Consider the following 23136-nt stretch of genomic DNA (forward strand, 5'->3'; position numbering starts at 1 on the left):
GAACTCAGTATCTGTTCTCAATTAAATGGTGTGGTCTTTGTGACTGATTAAATAATTTATTAGTCTTTTTCATGTTCTTTCTTCTCCATTCAAAGCAGCCTAATGAGAATGAAACACTGCTCAGGAACTATCAGGACACTGCCAGTTTATGAATCATGAGTTACATCTGTCACCTCAGTAGAAAGTTCTGTCTCCACTTAACAAATGATAGAACTGGTCTTGGTCACTGAAGTAAATAAGCAAGTAGTTAATTCTGTTGTTCTTTAGAGAGGCTCAGTGTGATCTTCTTCTTTTCCAACAAACACACTTATATCCAAAAAAAGAGGTAAGAGCCTTTGTTGAAGTCACACAGAGTCCAGATCAGACCTGGGACCAGAAACCACAGCACCTCCCTGCTGACCTAGAGGCTACCTCTTGGCTGTATTACTTGACTTTTTCTTAAGCCCTCTGCTCTTCAACTTGGTAGCCTGGAAAAACTCTTCTGGTTATGACAGTTGGAAAAAGCAACCCACCGCTGTATTATAGGATTTTGGTCAAGCAGAACCAAAGACTGAACATGACATTGACTTCTATCCAAAAACAATGATTGTTGGTGGTGTTCCATGCATTCCCACTGTCTGGCCGGGACATTTTACATCAGGTTCTCCTTGGTCTGTAGGGCTTATGAGATAGTTAACCTCTATGGACAGAACTCAAGAACTAGACATCCTGGTTCAAAGGGCAGTCCACAGGGAGAAAAGTCATGCAGCAATACTGAAACAAGCTTTGGACACAGAAGCTTGTGATTAAGTGCACTTAGGCAAATATTATTTACAAATTGAGCAACATTCCTACTGGTCATGCTATTGATGACTAATATACCCAAATCAGTGTGAGAGCTTCAAAATCATTCATTAAAGTAACAGAAAGGGATTTCTTATTTCTTCTCATTAGTTTTTCTTATGACCACTTCTCTGATGTTCACCAATACATGGCAAATCATTTTAATTTGTGAAAAGTTAGGCATAAAGAGATTGGTAAGAGAATATTCAAATTGACCATTTCAGCTATAGAAATTATTTAGAACCAAGGTGTGGCTAATTCCAAAACAAAAACCTTCTTTAGTCCTTCAGCCCAATTTTTTTCTTTGTACCAGTAAAATGCATCCTTCAGAAATAAAGAGGAAAAAAAGCATTCACCATTCCCTAAGATTTATATTCTTCTTCTTATACACAGTCATCTCTCCTGTTCTATTGCACTTTGTCGAACTTCTTTCCTCCTTTTTTCCCTCTTCCTCATCCACTGCCTTATTCATTTATTTGCTCATTCCTTGAAAAAATAGTTTTTGAGTCCCGAATGATAATCTAGGAGCTTGGTGATCATCACATCAAAGTAGATAGAAATCCTTGCCTTGGTGAAGTTTGCACTTTTCCTGAATGTTAATCCGCAGTACTGGGATAGTTTTGGAACTTCTGGAAGCCCCTGTCCTGTTGCTTTGGTCCACAAATGCTGGCCCTCCTCCACAGCACCTGTCTTTTCTCTGATGGAGGTGAGTGGCATGCCTGGGGCAAAAGGCGACCTACACACAAGCACTGCAGAACATGGGAACAGTGATAACAAACGCTTGATCCTGAGAGAGGACAGCACAACCAAATCAAGCCAAACCAAATTTAAGTCCAGTAACACAGCCCTTTTTATTCTGCTAGATAAAGCCAGGGGTTATTGCTATGATTCAATCTGGCATTAGAAGAGGGCAGGATTCAAAGCCACACAAACCTGAGGATGCATTTTAGTTCTGAGGACCCTGAGTAGGTTAAATAACCCCCTTAAGTCTCAATTCCCTCTATTCTTAAGTGAATTTAAATTAAAATAATTTGCCTTGTGGGTCTATCATTATTTTACTCATTCATTCATTCATTCATTCATTCATCCAATGAGTATTTATTAAGCACCAGATATATACCAGGTCTTATTGTAAATATTGGGACTATAACAATGAAGAGACAAAATTCTTGCCCTCTTGGAGCTTACATAAAGAGAATATTGTCTATTTTCATGGAAGTCTTGGAACCCAGCATGTATGTCTTCATTACGGTCTACTTTAACTTGCTAGACAGATGAGCTCAGTTGGGCCACATGCAGCAGGGAAACAGTTTCAGTTGGTGATGTCTTTTCATAAACTATAGTAAAATTATCTTGTACCTCTTGGAAAAGATGTCACATGAGTGTAAATAAGAGCAGAGAAAGTATCAACTAGTAATGATACTTTCTGCTGGGTGTTCAATGAGGCATAAGATTTGAGAAAGAAGCAAGGCTGGGGAAGACTTTTGGGGCTGGGTATCAGCTGTATCACCCAAGCAGCAAGACGCTATCTAGTGCCCAGGACACCAAACTCCATCACTGAAGGATGCTATCTTCCAGTTCCATAGCCCCTTTGGTGCCTGGTACATATACAGTAAATGCTCAGTGTCTGGTATACAGTAAAATGTTCAGGATTCACTGACTGTTGAATAAGTTTAGGTTTTTTATTTTAGATGATGATAGTTAATACTTAGCACTCAGTATGTATCAACACACTCTTCTAAGACCTTCACACGTATTAACTTATTTAATCCTCAAAATAATAACCCCAAGAGGCACAGAGAGGATACAAATTTGTGCCAGTTTTAGTGACAGAATCAGAATTTGAACCTAGGTGGTCTGGCCCCGGTTCTGTGCTCTTAACCACTGTGTTACTACTGAATCTCTTGGTTGGTGTAATTCTTTAAGTTATTTTAAATTTTATATTTTATTTAAAATGTTCATTATTAAGTTTTTATTCTTTTATTCATATAATATATATATCATATTTATATAATTCAAAATCCAAAAGGCACAAAGAAGCATAAAACTAGATTTCTCCCTCCTTGCTCTCATCCTTCAGCCAATGAGTTCTCTTTCCTAGGGGCAGCCCTTAGGTGTCTTGAGCTCTAATTCTGACTCTGCACTCTCCAGACTTGTAATTTCAGCCAGAACACTTAACCCTTCTGTGCCTCAGTTTTCTTATCTGAAAAATGGGCATAATAATGACAGCTCCTTCATAGAGTTTTTATGAGGATTAAAAGTAAGTTAATATATGTAAAATGCTTAGAAGAGTAACTGTTACAAAGTCGATGTTGTTATTAATCTTGGATATCCTTCTAGACATTTTATTCATATGCAAGATATAGGCATATATACATACACATATATGTATTCCCTCCTTCCTCTTCCACCTCCCCTTTTTTGTTTTAGGGGCAGGAGCAGAGGGGGAGAGAGAGAAAGAATCTTAAGCAGGCTCTGTGCTCAACATGGAGCCCAACCTCACAACCCTGAGATCTTGACCTGAGCCACGAACGAGTTGAATGATTAATCAAGGGAGCCACCCAGGTGTTCCACTTCCCCCCTCTTTTTACAAATAATTTTCTGCACATTACTTTTCTCACATTACAATCTTAAAACTTTAATTTAAAATAAGTTCGTGAATATATTTTCTTTTAGATTAATGCATTCTCAGCCTTTCCAATGTATCTCTGCTTGAAGAAAGTTAACTGGTTTCCCACTACTGTTCTTTTATGAGCTCTCATTATTGACAGAAATTGAGGAGGAACAGCCATTCTGAGGGCAACATGCGATTGACAGGCATTAACAAAGTCAGTTAATGAAAAACAAGTGGTGGTATGGATTCTGAACTTTTGAAACTGGTTCTCATCTCTGATACTGTGGTTCTGGCAGTATCAAGAATTTTTGCATCATGGGGTTGGATGGTAGCGATTTGGCTGGAAGGTGAGGGCCAGGATATGTGTCTTAAAGCTGCATTTGCATAGTAAGCATGCTGTTTTCACCTGGATTTAATATTTATTTAGGGTGAGGGTGTTTGTGACAGAAGCAGAATTTGAACCTAGGTGGTCTGGCCCACCTAGGGCCAGAAAATTATGGGGGAGAAACTGTTTTCTTCCCTCTATGACCCATGCCCATGCCAGATGGCACCACTGTCCTTGGCTCTACCATTTGGAAAAACAAAACAAAATTTAAAAACAAATACAAAACACAGAGAAACATAAGCCTGATTTGCCTGCAAGGCCTCCTGCGTGTAGGAGATGAGCTACAGCTTTGGCCCAGTTGGGAGCGCATTACAACCCCAGAGAGTCAGCTACTGAGAAGACAAGAGAGAGGGGTTAGTTTTAATTATGATTGAATCTTTATGGGAAGGGTAATTGACTCTTACATGGGCAAAAGAAGTGCTTCCAGGAATAGGAAGGTCTAGACACTGGCTGTTGACCAAATCCTCTCTAATTTGCTTTCCATGGTACCAGGACTCAGGAGGAGTGGCTTATGCAGGATTACAGAGGCCTCCCATTCCAGGAACAAAAAGACTGCAGCTGCCAGCAGAGAGCACCACAGACACTGAAATGGTATGGCCTGCACCTCCCGCAAGAAAAGTGAGGGTGGTGGTGAAGGGGAATAGGAATCTACAACCACAGACATACATAGACTCTCTCAGATCCTGACTTGTTCTTAGAAATAGAAAGAAAGTTGCAGGGACAGCTCAGCACTGCCTTTAGTCTCTGGACTAAAGGGGACCCTTACAAACTCCCCAGATATTTAGGACAGGAACAATCTGTCTCTCCAACCAGTCTGAATGGCTTTTAGATCACAAGTTATCCAAGAATGTCTGGGAAACCCTGCAGCTGCATGCTGTCTGGTGAGGAAGGTTCAGGGACACCACACTAGACCATGTCCCACCTTGGTAAGCTAGAGGCCACTGAGTAACCCCAGGGCCCCTTGGCCCTGGGCCCTCAATCTTCAGGATCTTCCAAATCAGAAACTCCATCTCAAACTCAACCCTCTTCACCCTTTCCCAAACCAGCACTGAAAGGCTCCTTATGCAACAGGAAGTCCCCAGGGAGGGGAAGAGCTTGGCTGGGACAGTATCACCTTCAGGGACTGCTGCTTCACTGGCTTTGGGGACACAGCGTTTGCTTCACATGGAATGCGGACGCTGTGTGGTTTCCTAACTGTTTCAGCTGCTCTGAACAAATGAGCTTCCTGCTCTCAGGGAATCGAAACCACATAGTTTCACTCTGTCCTGTTGTGTTGTCAGCTGGCTTTTAGCATTCCCCTGTCCCCACACAAACCTCAACACAGATCCTTTGCATGGATTTTTGTACAATAGGAGCTTTCATTCCTGCTTTGGCACCTGCAGCCCTGGGTTGACAAGTGCCATGAAGCAGAGAAAGCATTTACCAAAGAGTGTGGGGCTGGGGACCCTGCTCTGTGCAGCAGTAGAGCAGAGGCAAGTAGGAGTAATACACATGCTTGCAGAAAAGGGAGGGGAGCTGAATCTTGGGGGAAATATTCCTGCTGCTACCCTGAGTGCTCTGAATGCTTACTGCATTTGCACTGTGCCAGGTGCTAAGAGCAATACCCCCATCGTTGCCCTTAACATGTTTGGAGCTTCCAGAGGGAAAGAGACCACAGAACCAAATGTACAGTCAAGATTTCTGTTTATAAGCCACAAAATCCATCTTTAATAAGAAGGCTAGCTCCGGAGCCAGGCTCCAAGTCCTCCATTCTGTCCTTCTTAGTTACTAGCTATAGGGCTTCTATGGCAATTCCTTAACCACTCTATGCTTCATACTCTCATTTGTCTATGAAGTCTTCAGCAGTATATGTCACTTAGAAGGATTACAATGGCGAATATATGTGAACTGATCGGAGCAGTGCCTGACTCATATGAAACATTCAGGAGATGTTAGCTAGCATCATCAATTGATGTTCAATTAAAAGGCCATGGAAGCAAATTTAGAAAATAGGTAGTCATCAAGAGAGGTTGAGAAGCACGATTCATACCGAAGTTTATAATTAGAACACTACCTCTAGCACTACTGCTACCCCAGCTGGTCACTTCCATGGCCACTACTGAACATGAATGTATTTGAAATCAACTATAAGTTCATTTTTTTTCACTTCTCTAAAGTCAAGGTTCTATATGGAAGCAAATAATTGCCACAGCCCAATTTACTTAAGACCTCTGTGTCAGGGCTGGGCAGAAGTTGCAGGTTCTACCTCTGCTTTCTAGACTGGGTGGTTGTGTTCTGTCTTCTATAAAGGCTCACACAATAGTGGATCCCACCACTGTGGAAAGGGAAACATCAACCAAAAAAAAAAAAAAAAAAAGAAAAGAAAAGAAAAGAAAATAGACAAATGTCCTTACAAAAATGAGAGTTCTGTAGCAAATGTAGGGCCACAGCATTTACTATCTCTTCCTGGAGGAGTCAGGAGCTTCCTCCTAAGCCTGGACCTCCTTCAGGGCCCTCTTAGTTTAGTAGATGGCCTCTTCATGAATTTAGTTGCATAAGCTAGAATCCTAGGTACCATCCTTAACACACCCTCTCTAACCTGATACTTGCAGTTCATCACCATGCCCATTAATTTCATTGCCTAAACATCACTGAAATCCACCCACTTTCCCTCATCTTCCTCATCCAGGCCACCAACACTGTGCTGTTAGATTATCACACTAACTTCAGTTCTGATCTCCCTATATTAACTCTATCCTCTATTTAGTCTATTCCTCTCTAACAGCCACAGTGGTCTTTTCGAGATGCAAATCTGAGACTCCATCATCCTTCCAGCTTTTAATAGTTTTGTAAATCTCTTAAGTTAAAGATGAAACTCATTAACGTGCAGAGTTCTGCTTGCTTTGGATTCTATCTCCTTTCTCAATTCAATGTCCTCCCTCCCTCCGTACCTCCACTTAACCCAGTGCTCTTCTTCTAGTCTCTAGTATCCATATGCCCCCTCTTGCCAAATGCCCTTACCCATGTAGGGCACTTTCCTTCCCTCTCCTCTTTTTTATCCCCATCATTATTCAGTGCTTACATGAAGTGTTACTTCCTCATGGGAGCCTCCACCGACCTTCCTGACCAGGACAAATTGTTTCATTGAAACTCTTACAGCATACTGAATCTCTCCTAGAGCAGCTTTCACCACAATTGCCAACTTTCATTTGTGTGATTATTTACATGATGCATGAATATAGGAACCATGTATGATTTAGTCTACCACTGCCTAGCCTCTCCCATTTGTTGAATGAATAGATGGATGAAAAATGGCTCCTCAGTGGAGGTACATAACCCTTGATCTTGAGGGATGAATAAGAATTTGTTGAATAGAGGAAAAGGGAAATAAAAACATTCCAGAAGAGGAAATAGGGTATAAAAAGTCTCAAGGCCAGGGGTGCCTGGTGGCTTAGTCAGTTAAGCATCTGTCTTCCACTCAGGTCACGATGCCAGGGTCCACTTGTCCCTCTCCTTCTCTCTCTTCCCCTACTCCTGCCTCCATATGCTCTCTCTCATTCTCTTTCTCTCTCAAATAAATAAATAAATAATCTTAAAAATAAAATCCCAAGACAGGGCACCTGGGTGATTCAATTAATTGAGCGTCATACTCCTGGTTTCAGCTGGGGTCAATATCTCAGGGTAGAGAGATGGAGCTCCATGTCCCCATGGCTGCCTCCACACTCAGCAGGGAGTCGGCTTGAGATTCTCTCCCTCTGCTCCCTCCACCCCTGGTCTCTCTATCTCTCAAATAAATAAAAAAATAAATAAATAAATAAATATATATATATATATACACACACACACCTATACAAATACACAAATACATATATATTTGTATACAAATATATATATATATATATATATTTAAGTCCCAAGGCATGTGAAGGAAAAAAAGCGTGTTTAGAAAAAATTTAACATGGCTGGTGTACAAAACAAGTGATGGGAGATGGGAGATTGGCGGAAATGGATAAAGAAGGGAAAGATGGAATAAAAGTGGCAAATAAGGCTGGTGAGTGTCAATGCCTGGTTGCAAAGGTCCTTGAAAGCATGCTAAGGAATTTAGACCTGCTTTTCTCTGTGAATGTGCAGAAGATCTGTATGTCTAAGCAGACAAAAGTCATGATCAGAAATGCAAACGAAGGTTGAAGCAAGAATATACCTTCTGTCTTTAAAATTTTTAATATCAAATTAGCAACTATTTGTACTTCCACAGCAAAATTTTACTCATTCATTGTAGAATTAAAGAAAGTTAAAATTATAAAAACACCTAAAATGATGTTTCAAGTAAGTGCAATCTTAACTATCAGATATTTTCCCTATTTCCAATAATTGTCCCCCAGATGATTATTATTCACATTCTAGTAACAGATGTCATATGACCAGCATGTAAAAACTGGTTACATAGAAAATTGGTTACCTGATCACTCAATAAAGTGCCTCTAATTTCAGTTCAATATATTATTCCTACTACATTGATGATAATAGCTATGGTAGGATTTAGTTTTATCCAGTTCTTTTTTCTTTAAGATTTTATTTATTCATTTGACAGAGAGAGAGAAAGAGAGAGAGAGAACAAGCACAAGCAGGGGAAGCAGCAGAGAGAGAGGGAGAAGAGGGGTCCCCACTGAGCAGGGAGCCTGACATGGGGCTTGATCCCAGGACCCTAGGATCATGGCCTGAGAGAAGCAGACATTTAATGAGCCATCCAAGTGCCCTGATCCAGTTCTTAAAATAAAAAACTGTGCTTCTCAAATTCTTTGGTCTTAGGGCCCCTTAACACACTTAAAAATTACTGAGGACTTCAAAGTACTTTTGTTTATGTAGGTTACAATGATAAATATTTACCATACTAGAAACTGCAACTTAAAATTCTTTTAAAGATTTTATGTATTTATTTATTTTAGAAAGAGAGAGAGAAAGAGAGCATGAACAGGGGCAAAGAGCAAAGGGAGAGGGAGAAACTCAAGCAGATTCACGTGCTGGGCATGGAGCCTGACACGGGGCTGAGATCGTAACTTGAGCCAAAATCAAAAGTCAGATGCTCAACTGACTGAACCACCCAGGCATCCAACAACTTAAAATTTTAAAAGTATTTGTTAATTTATTTTAAAATAGGTTTTTCTTTATATGTCAACATAATTAAAATTTTTGTGAAAACTGCCTTATTTTCTAAAACAAAAAAAAATCTCATAATAGAAGAACAGTTGGATTCTCTTAGTTAATCTGATTTTGATCTGTTCAACATTTAATCTGCATTTAATCTGTTCCAATATGTTGTTTTCATTGAAACATATGAATGAAATCCTGCTTCAAACAGATATGTAGTTGGAAGAGGGAAGAGTGTTTTAATACCTTTTTTAGATAATCATGACACAATCACAACCTGACAAGCACTGTTTCTTAAGGATCAGCTGCAATATGGAATATGAAACCATATCAATGAATCTTCCCATGCATTTGTACACTGAAATGCTGTCACCTTTTGGCACTTTGAATGGATCTTTTACCCTTGAGTAGGTAAATTGCTAATTCATTGTATTGTGCAAGTCTTCCAAGATTTTCCAAGATTTTTACACATCTAATATATAATCTGTAATGTTATACATAAACATATTACATCTATAACATATAATGATATAATGACCCTATATCAAAAAATTATATTCATTATACCACTAATCTTATCAGAAAATAGTTTTAATACTGGGAAGCAGTCAAGCTCCTGGTGACAGACACAGATAAGTTTTCAAAAATCTAATTTTACTTGAAAGCTTAAATTCTATTATTAGCAACAAATTCCACAGTCGTGTTCTTTCAGGTAACAGGCTGACTTTGTTAATTTTGAGAAAATGTCTCCCAAATACCCGTGTCTGGATAACTATAATTTGTCATTTTTTCAATGAAAAGAGTGTCCCATTAAAAGCATATCTAGTTTAGTTTGAACTCAAATAAGTGCACACCTTCGTTTTTAGACAATCACCATACTTCAGTGTGCAGGTGAGGCACTTTATCCTTTATTTCCAATTTTGTCACATAGCATAGTAAAACAAACAAAGGTACTCAAAAGTGAAGATTGAATAAGATTAATCTTTTCTTCCTGCTTCATCAGGACAACTTTACGTGAAAGCAGAATCATTTTTTTTCCACTGCAAACATAGTAGTGAAGAATACAATGGTTGCTAACACGTTTTGGTGCTCTGCTTTGATTTTTGCTTATGCACCAGCAGTTTTACCCATCACTGCTTTTGTACATCCAGTGAAGATGTCAACAGAGATCAAAAGGCAAATAATATATTATTATTATGAAAAGTGTTTTGGCTCCATGAACCATGCAGAAGAATCTGGGACATCCCCCAGAGTGAACAACACTCTGAGAACCACCAATATAGAAAGTTAGAACCCTAATGATTTGTTTACAATAAATAATGTGGCTCAGCCTATAGCCTAATCTAATTCATGGTTTCACTGTGTTCACAAAAGTCTACCTTTGCATGGGTTTTCACTATTTCAAGAGCAATGTGGTAAAGGAAATGATGACAAGTCAAATGAAAATTTAAAAACAAAAAAAGCTTTCTGGTGACTCATCAGTTTTTGGTCATTACAAAGGCTCCCTTGCTTGTACAGCAAGGAGTCATTTACTTCAAGCCTATCTATGGTCATTATCACTAAATGATCCATTTAGTGACTCTCTCAGCAACCAAGTCCAGTCAATGACAGTGGGTAAGCAACTTTGAAAGTTTGGTTAAATGTCATTGCACTAAATAGCTTTTCAGATAACCAGAGCTGAACAGAATAGCAAGGGGTGATATGGGCCTTCCCTTCATTAATGGAAGAAGTAATACTTCAAACAACATTACTGTCAAAATATTTCTCTAGTGATTCACTTTGTAACACGTTTATTCTGACTGAGCAGGAAAGTCTCCAAGATTTCACCTAACACCTTATCAAAGTGACACATAAAAAAGTCAGACCAAGACTTTTCAAAGGAATTGCCCAGCCCATGCTGAAAGCTATAGGGAAAGTCAGCTGATTAATCCCAGGCATTTTGAAACTTGCCAACAAGCAAAGGCAGGCACAACATCTGAAAGGCCATTTGAGAATGGTTCTGCCAACAGGGCAGGAACAAGCCATGTTGACTCTTGTGGTTTCCCCATTTCATGTTGGAGCAAGGGCTTGAGCCTCAGTTTCCCACAGTGGGTGGGTTTCTATGAGTTATGATTATGTGTGAATATAAGGTCACTTGATTTGTCCATAGTTACAAAGAAAGGGAAGGAAGAAATATTCTTCTATTCTAGTGGCATAAGAGCATAAGAACCATGCTTTAGTCATTGATCCCTAAAGTATAACCATTAGCAAGGCATAAGTATGCAGTCCTGGCACAGAGAGGAGCATTTCCTATTATTTTTTTTAAATAATCTTATTTTTCCATATGTTTGAGGTCACAGATGTGCAGGCATGGGGGGTTAATGTTAGAATCTTGGGTATTTCCCTTACCTATTTCTCAGTATAATTCCAATGCCCTGTGCTGCTCATTATGGTAGGTATGTCCAGAAAGTCAAGTTATTCAATAAAATCAGGACCATCTGAGTCAGTATCATCTTCCTAAGAAATACCTAATTATAAAACCCCAACCCTAACAAAAAAAGCCCAACTCATTACCCTGGTATAGGCCTCCATAACCAAGACCTTGCCTACCCCCATAAATGCCTTTGCCTTCATTTCTTCATATGTCTTATAGGTTTCAGAAGCTTGGAAGTGCCTGCAGTACACTTACTGCCTTCTTGAACACCTATCCCCAATCTTCTTCTTGGCACTTGCTGTTCTAGAATGCCCTCTCTCTTTTTCTGGTAGAATTCCTAACGTTTTAAGACTTGGCCAGATCTCCTAATGTTTTAAGACTTGGTATCATCAACCTTCTACTCCCATAATATTCTGTGCTAGCCCCTCATGCTACCTTGTCACTTTGTTCACTCACTTGTCTCTTCTATTACTCAAGGTTCCTTAAGGGCAGACATCCTGTCATTAACTTCCAAAAATCTAGCAAAAACACAACATAAGAATGTCTCAATGGATGCTGGCTAAATATACATATCGAACTTCAATCATCCCTTTTACATTCATCTTAAACAATTAATTTGAGTTTCTCACTATAAATGAGTCCTTTCTTAAAATATAATTTTATCCATAGTCCCAAACTATCACCTCTGTTTATAGTTGATCCTTGAAAAACACAGGTTTGAACTATGTGGGTCCACTTATATGGAGATTTAAAAAAAATAAATACACTCCAGTATATAAATGTATTTTCTCTTTCCTACAATTTTCTTAACAACACTTTCCTTTCTCTAGATTACTTTATTGTAAGAAAATGATATATAATACATATAACATACAAAATATGCGTTAATTGATTGTTCATATTACTGGTAAGGCTTCCAGTCAATAGTTGGCTCTTGGTAAAAGATTTTAGAAAGGCAAAAGTTATACAGGGATTTTTGACTATGCATGGAATTGGCATCTCTAACCTTCACATTATCCAAGGGTCAACTGTACTTTCTCCTTTGGAGATATCTCTCTTCATTTCCAAAATTAAAAGATCTTTCTTCATTCCTCCCCCCCTCACACATTACCTGCCTTCTCAAAATATAAATAAATAATTTAAGTTACCTCATTTATAGGTATGTAGAACTAAGTCTTTACAAATATCTGGATATTTAAAATATTTTTTCTTAATTATCTTAAAACTAAATCAAGACAAGCTGGGGTTTGGGGTCAGGGGAGGGCAGGCAGGGGGAGGAGAATGGAAATGAGCTTGCCTTCCATGCAGTCTGATGTGTCTTGGAAAGGTCCAGTTGTCACCAGAATGTAAGCTCTGATTTTGGGCAGGTCTTTTGCAGCCTCTTTTCTGACTCCGCCTGCCCCCTTGCTTCTTCAGATTGACCTTGTTTGGGTCCAAAGAAGTACAGAGTAAACATCAATTTGAGGCAGCTCATCCTAATGATGATGGCCGTTAGGACTTCAATTTTCCTTTTAAGCCTTGAAAGCATTGAATGTTACAAATGGAAGAGACTTGAGAATTTTTTAAGGAGGGAACTGAGCCCTACAGAGGTGAAGTAAATAATTTGACTACAAGTTCTCCTTATCAGGAGAGGAAAGGAGTAAACCAAAAAGCAAGAAAAAGACCTCTACAGAATGGGCAACCTGTATACCTTTAACTGTGTGCACCTCTTCCAGTCATAAGGAGAAAGAAATAAGAAAGCTGCCTTACACTTTCTTTTTAAACCTACCCAAATGTTAATATTGCAATAAATAAAGAGCAATACCTGTGTTCTCATTCAAGTTCTTGAGTTAATAATCTAAATCAAAAGAATTATAATTACAGAATTGAATAAAATTGCTTTCATTTTAAATGTAAAAACACATGGTTTATAAATATTTTTATCTTTCCTGAACCAACCTACTTGCCAACATGCTTGTCTTCACTGGGCTAGAAAACTGGGGGAACTTTATAGAAATATCTGAATAGAGGTACATGAATATCTTTTCTATCTGTGTTAGGTGCTCCAGTACAGCAGTTCTACCTAAATCTTAAATTCTTTAGGTTGCAGACATCTTATCTATACACCAAACTTGTATTTATTTTAACCATTTTTGCCAAGGACACCACTTCTTCCTTTTTTTTTCTATTCTTAATGACAGTAGACATGAGCATAATATCCAGTTACAGCTCTCCAGGCAAATGCATTAGAAAAAAAATGTAAAAGAGAATGAGAATATTTTATCCCTGTAGTCCTTATGCTGATGCCCATCAGGCCTGCTTCCTGATTCCCTCCAGGACTTGGCTCCCTATGCCAGAAAAATGTAAATTTTCTGAATCATGATCACAGCCCCAGCTAAATAATGTTCCACTACAGTGGTGGAATATGTGCAAACCAAATGTTTTCTCCAACATTATGGTACTTCCCATAATCCAATGTGAAGGAAGGTCAAGAAGCATCAGCCCCAGGCTGACCATCTGCTGATGTGTCTCAGGAATGACCAAGAATAAATTCACCTTCTCCCTGTGAGATAGGAGTCTAAGACTTTGTCCCAAGACATGGGTATTCTCATAAAGAGGCCTTGCTGGAGAAGCTCTTCACTCCTATGATAGTTTAAAGCCTTCTAGAATCGTTCCAAGGAAACCAGATGCCCTCAGTAAAGAAGGAAAGAAGCCTCAGTAGCATGAAGGTGCAGCTTAGAACAGTTCTGTGGATAATTCATACAGAAAGAACACCAAACACTCATTCCATCAGAACAGACTATAAGGATTGTCATCACTTAGGTCAGGAAAATGTCAGTATTTCAAATCTGGATAGAATAGTATTAGCATCAAGCCAAAAAGGTCAAGCAAGTCAGCAATAAATAGGTGAAATGTGTCTGAAGCATAATTTTTGATGAAACCAGGTTGACTCAATACAGAGATTTTAAATATTTAACACCAATCTTGTTATAAATGTAGAACAGCTGCTTTTCTTTTTTCCTTAAAAAATTATTTTTATCAAGCAAAATAATTCTAAGAATGCATTTTCTAGTAATTGAGATGATTAACCTCAACGTTCTATTTATAATATACAACCACACAGAAAAAAAAGAGCATAAAGGCAGGATAGTTTACTTAATTCACAAATTCTTTGTTATTTCCCATAGAGTGAGCCTCACATCTGGAAAAGCTCATGCAATTAAAAAGTTTGTCCCAAAAAAGACTATCAGAAGAAATTCCAAATATATACTGTTTTTTGCACTGTTGGTTGAATCTAATGGAAAACTTTAGAATGCAATAATATATTAATAAAGGAGGTAAAAAATGCCACATTCCATATTATAGCTTCATAGGACCTGAAGAGACTGAAGTCTGCTGAAGACTGTTTCCTTCCCCAAAGTTAGGATTGCACCAAAATAATTTTAGAGAGTTCACCGCATAACTATTTAGGAATGGAACTCTATGCTTCCAGTGGTCATGTGTCCTGGTGATTCTTTGCAGCCACGAAGGCTTCCTTTGTTCCTAACTTGAATCCATCCCGTTGTCAGTTAAGCCTATTATCTTCTCCCTGAGCACAAAGCCACTAGACGAAGTCACAGATCCAGCAGCCTCCTGCTGTTCTCCTAATCCCTACAAATGCACAGTGGTCACCACCAAGGGAACTCCACTTTCTTCTCTAGGGAGGTTGGAAATGAAGTGGCCATAGTTAAGAAGCGAGAAAGGTTAAGGTAAAGAAGGAGGAAATTGCTTTTCCTTGGCAAGAGAGAACAATTCATGACAATGCCACATCACAAAATTAGCTAACACGTCACAGTAGTTAATTACATGGCTTTGGAGGAATGATTGTTTTAGGCATCTTACTCCTTGTCTTTAGGAGAGACCAGTATTATGGCTTGACGGAGGAGGAGACAGGCTGTGTTCAGTCTGCAGTAGCGATGGGAGTGATACCAGGCAGAGGCTTATCATTTTTGCCTTTATGATTTTTCCTGACCTCCCCATCTATGCATGGCTTTACCTTTACTTCACTGTTGTTAACTAATATAGCACTGTGTTTATTTTATGCTTAACATTTATCATGATCTGTAATTAATTTTTTAAAATTGGGGTTTTTGCCCATCTTCACCCTAGAATATTGTTCAGGAAGGCAAGTACCCTGTTTCATAATCTTTTATCTGTATCGCAGGTTGGACCTATACTCAATAAATATGAAGAAAATGAAAGAATGGATGTGTAAACATATACCAGTCCTTTGGACCAGTTTTTCCTCCACCCCATTGCTTTGGAGTACTCAATCCTCTCCTCACCCATCCCTCTCCATCAGGAGTCCTGAGAAGCAATTGTACTAGCCTGCACTGCCTTTCATCCATGGAGAACTGTGGACAGAGCTTGCCCTCCAGTTCCCCAGGGCATGTGCCTACCCAGCCAACACCAGAGTTCACTTGCTTGCACCTTCCTAGTGTTTCATTGGGAGCACATCCATGGTCTCAGGTTTCTGTTTGCAAAGCCAGACCACAAAAATTAAGTTAATTGAGACATCATAGCAAAAGGATTTTTCTTCAGAGATGAGTTTATCAATTTCCTTAGTCTCAGGGATGTTGGCCTATCCTTTATACCCAATCCTTTCCTCTTCCTCTGTACAAAAATGAAGGAAAAGTGGTCTGCTATGGAAGACAGAAACAGAGGGTTGTGTGGGCATTCAATTATCTGCTTAAGTGAAAGATGAGCTCAAAGCCACAAAATGGCTTCCCTTTAAAGTAAATGATATAAAGGAAAAGCTGAAGCTGAAACCAGTAAATCCACCTTTCAGAAAAGCAACCTGTAACTTGGAGTTAGCAAATACAGACTGCCATAGCTTGCAGAATATTAGAAACCCACACAGTGAAAGTAAACAAAATAAGATTTGCATCCTAGTGTGGTCTACTGGTTAGGAACTGTTAGCTTCATTTAGGCCCTGACTTGGTGATGCTTCTACATTTTCCTATCTTTATTTGCAAGCTATAGTGCACGTGGTATAGTGGAGAGAGCAGGGGACACAGCACACAGAGGGAACTTGAAAGATCTCTGATTAAAGAATAAAAAGTCAAGTAACAATAGTGTTGTCCCAGTGCCACTTACATGTGACCTTGGAAAAATGATTTAATCTCTGAAAATCTCAAAATCCTAATTTGTAAGATGCTCTTCTCTGCCCAACTCAGAGGTTTGTGGGCAAAATCCAAATGACATAATGATTCTAAAAGACCTTACAAATTATAAAGGGGAATTTAAATGTGAGTATTATTATTTTTATTATTATTATTTTATTATTATTATGTTTAATTATTATTATTTTTATCATTATTATTGTGTAAGGAAATATATTATTGAGTTCCTATTCAATAAATACCCACCTAAATATGTGCTAGAAACTAGGTATGGCACTAGATTTTTCTTTTCTTTTCATCAATTTTTGGTATTCCATAATTTTAGGAGAATAACATATTTTATTTATTTAATTTTTTGAAATGATTATAGCTCATTTTATTTCGCCTATTAATGGGGTCTGCTGGCTAGTAGTAATCGCCAAAGGTAAGCTGACAGCAACTTCAATAAATCTAAAGGGAATAATGCATTTTAATTGTAAAAATGTAAATGAAACAAGTGAATAAAAAGCATTTAAGTCCTTTACCTATTCCCCATTCCAAGCACACTCTCAGGGACAAATTCGAGCCACAGTTTGATGTGCAATGTTACTGAGCTCATATAGTATGTCCACCATATAAAATGCATGTATTACTTTTTCAAAAATGCAATCACATTATGCATATTATTCTAGACTTCAATAAACCATATCTCATAGATATCCTTCCTATCTCAGTCCATACAGATAGATCTGCCTCACTGTTTTTAATGGCTTCATAATATTTCATAATGCCATTTCTCTCAATGAGCACAGCTGATAACTCTAACAGTAAAGTTGATTAAATCATTTTAATTAGATTAAGGGTATGGGGGGAGGAGAAATATTATTTTTCCAGCAGGAGTAGTACTGGCATGACTAGCAACCTGCAGCCTCAGAGGTGACTCTATGAATTCTTCTCACCGGCTAGCCTCAGGTAGAACCGCTCTTCCTCCTTATATCTCATTGGACTTTCTTCTGTTCAGATACTGTAAGAATGTTTACAAAATACGATTTAGCAAAGTTTCCTGGATAAAGTATTAGGTGGAACAATCAGTCTTGGTTCTACCTGATGGTTTGATGTGAGAAAAAAGTCAGAGTTTCCCAGGACCATACTTTCCTTTTCTTTTCTTTTCTTTTTTTTTTTTTTCTATAGTGGCATCCCGAGATGTTCTTAATGCTCTCACAGGACTACTGTGAGACTCAAGGAGACCATGCAGTGGAAAGCCATTTGGGCACCTACGGAGAGACACTATGAAAATCCTGGAGATTATGTTCATAGTTGGAATACCTGTGGAGCCCATTTGTCCCCACACTGTGAGTCTGCCCATGAACACCTCAGAGACCTTTAAGATACATATTATTATCTCCAGTTTAGAAGGATACTGAAGCCTAGAGAAATTAAGAAACTTGCCTAAAACGCTACTCCTCTTTAGTGACAGCAGAGGGCTTCAAACTCTGATCTGCCCAGCTCCAAACCCTGTGTTCATGTCATGAAAGAAACCAAGTCGCCAGCTGTCAGAGGTATTAAGGTATTCTCTACCTGGTGACAGTTCAAGGTGAAGTTCCTGGAATTCTACCCTCACGGCTGGTGGCAGTGCTTCCTGTCTAGGGCCTGTACTAGCCCAGAGTGTTTTTCTCAGTCAGACAGGATTCAAGGTCTTCCAGGAGGAATAAGTGGGATATTTACAAGTTTTTGTCATGTTGTGGCCATTCTCAATTCACACTGGAGTTTGGGAGGTCCTGGCAATGGACTTGAGGGGTCATATGGGTTCGGTGGAGCTTTACTTCCTTAATCGGGTTTTGCCAAGCACAGTAAAGGAAGTTTTGTTCTATTCTCAAAGCGTCTCCTTCTAGGGCTTCAGAAGTCCAGTCAAAGTCATGAAGGAATGTCTGAACACACAATGGTGACATTAGAGGCAGCATTCTGGATTAATCAAGACAGATACTTCTTTGACTCCTCTCCAAAGATTTCCTGGTACTGAAGGCATGTTCCAGGTTTAAAGAAGTAGAGGGACTCCCAAAAATCCATCTGGCAGTTTGAGTAGACCCCCACAGGCTGGTTAACAAGGCACAAAAGGGTTTCTACCACTAGGCACACTCTTAGTCTACTAACTGAACCAAATTGTTTTGTACAGTGCTAAGAAAGGCTGTGAAAAGGTGAAAATGATGAATACTGACAACAACCCAAGAGGATTCTAGTGCAAAAACTGCACAGCAATGACACTGCATCATTCCTGGTCTTACAGACAAATGTAGTACACATGGAATAAGTACATGCCCAAGGCTGCCAAGCTGTCATCTGACCTCTGACACACGAGTGTAGGGTTTTCTGCCTTCAGGTTACGGATGCTCCCTGCCTGCTTGTGATCATCAGTGCCTATCATGGTGGCTCATCAGGCCTCCAGACTTCCCAGGCAGCATGAGAGGTAGACTGTCCTTAAACTGCCACACATCTCTGACTCCTGCAAACCAGCATGCACCGACAGCCACTGGGTACCTGACCACCAGGAGCTCTTTGCACTGCTCTGCGATGGCCACATCTTTCCCACCTACGCAAACACATCCATGGCCATCGAAGTAACTTTCAGGGAATCCTACACTATATATCTTCTAAATTTGTGTGTGCTATCTCAAGAATATGCATTCTTGGGAGCCAAATGAGCACAAGGTAGTGTTCTTGCGTGTATCATTTGTTAATGCAGTCACTCATTCATTCATCAGCAAACATTTGTTGTGTGCACCATAAATGCAAAAGGCGTTCAATAAAAATTAGTAAACAAAGATGTTTGACTTGATATAAAAATACATTTAGAAGGCTTTAATGTTTTCATATTTGATTCTTACTCACTCGAATCACCATTCCCACAAGAATATTTACCAGTTGGTAAGCTGGAAAACATTCTCAATCTCCCTGGTTTTCCATTTCAAACCTATAGAGGAGGTCATGCCTCATAGCATTGTTGTGAGACTTTAATAATTCCATCTTTTGAAACTTTATAAATTACAACACAACATGCAATGTCATTTCTTAATGCTACTATGTGTCTAGTACTATATTGTCCCCACTTTATCCAATATTATATTTACAAAAATAAAGATTTCTCCAAAGAGAGTTATGCAAATCTTTGCACTATTGGCTGTGTCTTTTGTCAGATTTGTTTTTCAAGATATTAGAACAGATAATGAGAATATTGCTTCCACAACAGATTCCTCTGACAGTCCATTCATCTAGAAAAAACACCCGTCAAGACCAGCATAAGATGACATGTACTAGCTTTTCTTTACCTTCTCTTAGATTCCATCTCCATGAACAAGAACCATTCATGGTCCAAGCTGTATGTACTCAGTTTAGAATGCCAATTCCTGATGCTTTTCCTTGTACTTCATCACCATAAAACTTGGGCTTCTGGAATATCCTCCTGACACATCACTATATAATTCTGAATGGGACAAAGCAGTATTTGATCCTCTCTTTCAAACCTCTATTAATGGTCTGCAACTACTTTTTTCATAAAGCGTCTACTTATACTGGTGGAACACAGTATAAAAAAAATTTAACAAAATTCAAAGCATTTTAATTATTTCAATAAAGAGTTGCCTTTACAGATCATTCTATTATCTATTTTATTTATTTTCAGAATAGTTTGGGCCAACTTCTAAAACCAAAATTATTTTTCCCAGGTACTTCCTAAATTTAATTGCTATATATCCAACAATATTATTTTTTTAAGATTTTATTTATTTATTCATGAGAGACACACAGAGAGAGGCAGAGACATAGGCAGAGGGAGAAGCAGACTCCATGCAGGAAGCCTGTTGTAGGACTCGATCCCAGGACCCTGGGATCACGACCTGAGCTGAAGGACACTCAACCACTGAGCCACCCAGGTGCCCCTCCCACAATATTACACAATAGGTAATTATTTGGTGAGTTGGACAATTTTGCAGAATGTCACCTAAATTTAGAACCCTCTAGAATAACTCCATAGAAAATGACATGTTTTTTTAATTGTTGATAGTATGGATTTTGTATCTGATTTTCTATTTTTGCTTTGGATCCTAGTTAAGATTTCAGCGTGTTTAGCAGCTTTATGGTCCTCTTCACCTCCCACACTTCTTCATCCACTTTCTGCTCCTGAAGACAGGTGGCCCTGTGTGGATGACAGGAACTGTTTTCATTCCCCTTGGTTTCTAACTCTTTCCAGCCAATGGGAAAAAAACAACAGGATATGGTAGGGAGAACAGAGAGTGAACTCAAGATATTTATTTCCCCAGGTCTGTCCCAGTGAAGTCACTCAGTTTTGCTATGTCCTTTCTTAACAAAGGTCTCTGGTCCTCCAAAGGACCTCTTGAGACAGCCTTCTCCACAGATTCTCTCCTCTGGGTTGTAGCAACCTCCTCCTCTCAAACTTTCAGGCCTGGAAGTAAAGCATCCTTGAAAGTACACCTGCAATCCCACCAGTTTAAATAAACTCTCCTCAGATTATCTGCTTTGAATGGGTCATCTATTTTTCATTAAGACTTTGATTAATACAGACCCACTAGTTCACATCTTTGCTATCTTTTATTCTGGCTCCTTCTTTCTTCTTGTAAATTTTCTAATTTAATGACAACCTTTGGTTAGCCTAAGACAGAAATTTTTTATTTCCTGCAATCACAAACAACTAAAGGTACAAAGAAATTTGTTTTGGGAACACAGATGCTGTCCAATCAGAAGCCAAAACTTTTCAACTTTACTTCCTTTCCCCTTCTCATCAGATTTCTCTCTTATATTAATTTGAAATAAAGATCTTGAGTTAGTAGGAGTCCATAGAGGCTGACCTCTCTGAGAAATACCCTGACAAAGACTTGAGCTCAAAGTACAAAATTAGGTACAAAATTTGCAGCATAATTCAGAAAATGCCACTCCCACGGTACAGTACAGTTGACCACAGTTCTAATAAGTTTTTTTTAAACACCAATTTACATGCCTTTCATTATAACCTTATTAGGATGACAGATGTAACCATGAAATTTCGATAACTAACCATACAATTTCACTAGCAATATTCAGGAAGACTTTCCAAACATCTGCTTCTATTTATCTCTGTATTTTTCTCAGATTCTCTTTGCACTCATTGGCTGACCTTGACATCACAGCCAAACCCTAAATCAAAGCATTTTATCATTGTCCATTTTTTCCCCAAAGAAGGTCCTTAGTTTTTATTATCCAAGCAATAACAGATTCCATTTCCAGGACTTCTCATCTTTTCTTTAGCCACATCATAAATAACAGAAATTTTATGTTGAGAAGTAAAATTCTGTTTTACATTTGGGAAGAAACAGAGTCAATAAGTTGGATAAAACTTCTGATTACTCTAAATAACATGTTGGTACATCTCCTTTCTGAACTATATGACAGGTAGAAGAGTGGGCATACCACATTGGAGTTGTAAGTTTATCAAAATTTGATCTTAAAGAACACCAAGGGGCCTGTCAAGTTTGAAAAGCAGTCAGATGTCCTCAAAAATAATGAGAATCTGATTATATGTATGTAAGGGCATGAAATTCAGGGATCTCAGAAGGTTAACCACAGAGGGATCACATGGTCCTAAGTAGAAAGTATCAATTTGTCTTTCAACTGTTGCCCCCAAAGAAGTTCAATGATTTATCCAAGGTCACATAGATGGATTTCTGCCTAAGTTAACCTTCTTCCTGTTTTCCTAGGCACTGTGTCTAAGAACTGAGTGCCTGACTCATTTTTTTTTTTCCTAAGCCCTAAAGGGAAAGAGTTATGTAATTCTCCACAGGTATTTTGGCAGCAGCTTCTTGGGACATCTGACTCAGGGCTCACCTCCATTATTCTCTAAGGAGTGAATACACTTGCTTCATCAGGCACATCACACAACCAGAGCAAATGGTCACTCCCAAAGCAAGATGATGGCCTTGTGGGACTGAAAGAACAACAGTCTATGATCCACTTTCAAATTATATTTACTGTTATCTACTATGCTTCAGGCACTATGCAAGGTCTTCCTTTAGAGGCCATCTTCCTGAGGCAGGAGATTTATATATCTGATCTAACTCTACCACAAATTAATCCTGGGACCTTAGACCAAACTTTTGAGTCTTTTTTCTACATAACTGAAAAAAGTTACTTGCCCTTCTTATGTTCTAGAATTATATAGGTTAAATGAACTAATGAATGTCAAAACTCTTTTTTGAAATATTGTCACTGAAATATAGTGCACATACAGAAAATCACATAATCATAAGTGTATAATTTGATACATTTTCACAAACTAAACACATCAGTATAACCAGTTCTAGAAACCAGAAGCCCCTTATAGTGCTCCCTGATGGCCATCAACCTTCCAAAGGGTAACCACCATTTTGACTTCTAACATCCTAAAAACTTGTTTTTGTATTGTATGTAAATGAAGTCATATGCTATATGTTCTTTTTATGTAGGTTTTCTGTTGTTGTTGTTGCTCAGCATAAGCAAACATAAGCTCAAACACAAGTTTGTGAATTTTGTCCATATGTGTGCGTTTATAGGTTCTTCATTGTCATTGCTATATGGATTCCATTATATGAATAGTCAACATTTTACTTATCATTTTTCACTGTTGATGGGC

The 23136-nt window shown here is 38.6% G+C and overlaps 2 long non-coding RNA genes across 33 annotated transcripts in view; one reads left to right on the plus strand and one right to left on the minus strand.

Annotated features, from left to right (window-relative positions):
* LOC102155837 overlaps positions 1-19652 on the plus strand; it is a 45659-nt gene extending 26007 nt beyond the window's left edge. For both annotated transcript variants that reach the window (XR_005381492.1, XR_005381491.1), the window contains 3 exons: positions 4314-4412; positions 15545-16628; positions 17673-19652. This is a non-coding gene — a long non-coding RNA (uncharacterized LOC102155837). The remainder of the gene's footprint in view (positions 1-4313; positions 4413-15544; positions 16629-17672) is intronic.
* LOC102155895 overlaps positions 1-23136 on the minus strand; it is a 648303-nt gene that overhangs the window by 340085 nt on the left and 285082 nt on the right. The window lies entirely within an intron of this gene.

The sequence above is a fragment of the Canis lupus genome, chromosome 30 (assembly GCF_011100685.1).
Source record: "Canis lupus familiaris isolate Mischka breed German Shepherd chromosome 30, alternate assembly UU_Cfam_GSD_1.0, whole genome shotgun sequence".
NCBI classification, from domain to species: domain Eukaryota; kingdom Metazoa; phylum Chordata; class Mammalia; order Carnivora; family Canidae; genus Canis; species Canis lupus.